The sequence below is a fragment of the Artibeus jamaicensis genome, unplaced genomic scaffold (genome assembly GCF_021234435.1).
Source record: "Artibeus jamaicensis isolate MK-2021 breed Jamaican fruit bat unplaced genomic scaffold, CSHL_Jam_final contig_415, whole genome shotgun sequence".
Taxonomy (NCBI): Eukaryota; Metazoa; Chordata; class Mammalia; order Chiroptera; family Phyllostomidae; genus Artibeus; species Artibeus jamaicensis.
In genome coordinates, this window is record NW_026521823.1 from 2,095,712 (window position 1) to 2,100,062 (window position 4,351).

At 35.9% G+C, this 4,351-nt stretch overlaps 1 pseudogene; it reads right to left on the reverse strand.

Moving 5' to 3' along the window:
- Positions 1-2,969: 2,969 nt before the first annotated feature.
- On the reverse strand, positions 2,970-3,604 carry LOC119062308 (60S ribosomal protein L6-like; annotated as a pseudogene).
- Between the last annotated feature and the right edge of the window lie 747 nt (positions 3,605-4,351).

Genomic DNA, 4,351 nt, shown 5'->3' on the forward strand with positions numbered 1-4,351 from the left:
TATTTTTAAAAACAATCCCCAATGATAAAATATTAGTGAAGTTCTAGTTCCTAGTGGCTAATATTTATTTTCGTGACTGGTTTCATTTTAAAAGAGGGATTGTTCAATTTACATTGGAAGCCATGGGATCACCAGGGATGGAAGTGACCTCTGCATGTCTCTTGATTCCATGTCTATATGTCTAGGCTCTGTTCTTTGCTATTGTAGAAGTGCTTTTCTTCACCAGAGGCTTGTCTGCAGTCATCTCTGGCTCAATGCCTTGCAGATCCCTGACCAAGGGGAAAAGGGCCTAGTCTCCCTCCTCTCTGGTTTCTATATAAGAACAGAGGAAATCTGCTTGGCTCTACTTTAATTATATTCTCATCCCTTGGTATAATCACTTCTGGAGGTTAGAAGTAAGGCTGAAATTAGGGCTGAAAGTTAATTAGCCTGGTTCAAATGACATGACCACCCTTTTTCTAGGATGATGAGATCTGTAAAGCGAAGAATGCAAGAAGGACTGCTAGACCCAAAGGATAGCAACCATAGCAAGTAGTCAGAACTTCTTCCTGATAGGTGGGAGTTTAGGGTTCTGACACAGCAAGTAATTTGAAACCCAGAGAGTTATAATGAGAATTCAAATATTTTTCTCTTTCACTGCATAGCAGAGTCTGCCTACTGTACCACCAGTGCTGTTTCATAGACAGTATCTCTATAATGAATTTGAGTTGTAGGTGTTGAATAGTTCAGGGAATCCATACTGGGTCCTGAAATGTAAGCACCAAGTAATCCCAAGTCTCTTGATAATTAGAGAACTTTTATTTAGTGCTATAAAATCTTTACTAAAGCTTTGTAAAACCCACACTGAACTGATGGGTTTTCTTAACTACCTCAGACTGTATTTGATCAGCAAACACCTCAATTTCTGTTTGCCATTTAGTCTATCAGTTTTCATTAGTGACAGCATGCTTAGCAGACCCTCTTATTAGTAAGAGCCTCCCCCAAAATCTGGAGGAGGTTTACACTTTCCCCTTATTTTTTAGATCTAATTGAGCTCCTCGCAAGATATCTGTACATATACAGGGTAGGTAGAAGATAGGTTTACAATTATTCATATGGAAAACAGTGTAACAATTAATAAGTAATAATACAAGAATAAAAGGTGTTTCATATACAACTGTAAACCTACTTTTGCCCCACCCTGTATATAATATAGCTCAGTCATGATTATCTGCTACATGTAATTTTTAAACTATTTTGACTATCCAAGTGCCTGCATTTTTTTTAGTTCTATAATTTACAGGATTGTAGAACTAAAGTTTATAACACTGAAAAATCTGTAAATATATTTTGTACCTTCTTTACCTTTATTTTATGGACCCACAAAATCATCAATTTAATTAGTTTTCTTCCCCAAATTTAACCCGGTTATTTTATTTTTATATGAACTTCCTGAAACATGTTTTTCCCATGTGCCTATTGAGATATTATGACAAAGCAACATAGTAAGACACAGTGCATTATATTTTGTGGCATCTGTAATACAAATAAAATGTGCCTTAATGTAGTTTGCTGTTTGAAATATCAGAGGTTACAATTTATAAAGCTATTTATAAGGTAAGACTGAGTGCTACTGTAATTACCTGACTTGTTCTCTGGTGTCTACCATAATATTCTTTATCGTCACTACTGTGTAAATTGGTAAACAGTGATATTTTTGTTTTGTGAATCTGAATTAAATTGTATAGACTATTATGATCATCATCCTTTGATTTAATTTTAAGCCTGCCTTAAAATATATTTACATTTTTCTTAGTAGAATCGAAGTTCAAATTTTGCATCATAAAAAAGTTCATTTTTTTTGCTTCATAAATTACTTTATTATCGTTCAATTACAGTTGTCCAATTTTTTAAAGGAATTCAAATTTAATGTTATCATAATCCTAAATAGATGAAGCACTGGTGAAGAAAACTGCAGAACAAATATGAAATTTAATAATGGCTTTCCAACAGCCTGCCTTTCAAATTGTTAGGAATTCATTAAACAATGGATGAGCAGCACTGACAATTAAATTACTTTCATATGAGTTATCTAACCATATTATGAATACTGCATACTACATAGCTCACATTCCTGAAGGGATGTAGGCAACAAACTGGATTTCAGATAATTAATATGAGGTTTGAATTCAGTCTCAAAAACATCCCACTTTGTTTTAGAGAAAAATAATTGGGATATAACTGCATAAAAAGAGTTAACATTGAAAAAGTTAAAAGAAAAATAGAGCTGTAGCTGTATTAGAAGTGCATCACCCTATAAACAGTTGAGGGGCAAAAGTAGTCATAGTGACTAACCTTACAGAGTTATAAATATCCCAAATAAAGCAAGCATGTAAAAGCTTACATTTTATATGGTAGCTACTCTTCTTTTTCCTACAGGTGGTTAAGCAGTTTGCTAAAGGTCATGCTGTTAAATGTGCCACAGCTGGTATTGAAACATGGAGTTTGAATTGACAACCACTGCTTATAAGACACATAGAGAAGCACCATCCCCATTTTTACCACTGGACAACTTTTTCATTTTCATTTTTAGTGTCTGTATTTCTACTCAAAGGTGATGAAAACATTCTATTCAGAATACTTGTAAAAAAACAAACAAAAACTTAGAACAGGTGCTTCATGTTGAGCTATTTTATTCATACATCGGATGGAGCCCACAGGAAGTTGGGAAAATGAAAGAAATAGTGCAGAAGGCAAGTCTGCACACAGAGAAATTAATGGTGAACAAAGTTGGTGCCTGCCTTTCCTACAGTGTGCTTCAGGTAACTGTTTTCCAAAATAAACCTTTAAATTTCAAAATAGTTTAGATTTACGTGAAAGTTGTGGGAGTGCAGAGAATTTCTACATGCCCCACATTCAGTTTCTCATAATCTCTTACATTAGTAGGATACATTTGTCACTATCAATGAATGAACTAATATAAATGAACATTAATTAGTTAGTCCGCCAGTGAGATGTCTTGGAATTTTCACATCACTGCTATCAAGTTTGCTGGAGGTGGTGATGACAAATTTCTGGTGTGTTCTAGCAGAGGAGCTCAGTTGAGGGCCAGAGGTTCAGTCACAGGCAGCAAACCCCTGCTCAGCTGCTTCAGGAAAGCCACCATCCTACCTCTGTGGCCCCAGCGATGATGCTCAGAATGGTCCTGGGAGTGATGCTGGCCTGCAGTTTTCTCACATGCTGACTGATGGGTTTCTTGCCATGCCCAACAGTTTTTGAGGCGCATCTTCAGTAGGATAGCATCTAAGCATTTTTCGAAGTATAACCACTCAGATACCACCATTCTCGTCATCACCAACTGGTTTGGGGACAGTAGCAAGAACTTTCCCCTTTTTTTTTTTTCTTTTCGATCCTGGATTTAGCTGCTGAATACTCCCCTTGTACATGGCCTTTTGAGAATACATAACTAACTGGGAATGACTGCCAATTCCTCTCACTAGGACGAGGCTTCAGCTGCCATGGGACTGCCCCTTCTGAGACCTCCTGGCCTGGAGGTTATGCTTCTTCAGTTGCCACCAGCATCAGCATTCTTGACTTTAGGTTTCTTCTCCTTAGCATTTGGTTTTCAGTTTTTCCACCCATCATCTTGCAAGATGTGAAAGAGAACTACTATTTATTCTTGAGAGTTTAATATCTTAATAGTAGAAACTAATATCTATGTAAATCTTTTAAATTTTGTAAAAGAAACTATCAATATCTAGTCATTTATTTGATTATAGATGGTCATTTTATTAGGTTTTGTTTTAATATTCAATGATACACATGAAGCACATACAAGAAATCCTAATCTTACCATTAAATTACATTTTCTACAGATTGGGTTAAAATTATTTATTTCCCCATTTTTAGCCCAATTCAGCTATCACTTAGAGAGTAATTATTGTATTCCTGATACTGAATTAAGATCCCAGGTTACCTATATACATATAAAATGCTGGGTCTACCTCTAAGAAGTAGACAGCAAATTAAAACCACAATGAGATACCACTTTACACCCGTAAGAATGTCCATCATAAAAAAGGCAACAAACAACAAGTGCTGGAGAGGTTGTGGGGAAAAGAGGACCCTAGTGCACTGTTGGTGGGATTGCAGTCTGGTATAATCATTATGGAAAAAAGTATGGAATTTTCTAAAAAAAACACTAAAAATGGACCTGCCTTTTGATCCAGCAATTCCACTGTTAGGATTATATCCTGAGAACCCTAAAACACCAATTCAAAAGAACCTATGCACCCCAATGTTCATAGCAGCACAATTTACAATAGCCAAGAGCTAGAAGCAACCTAGGTGCCCATCAGTAAATGAATGGATC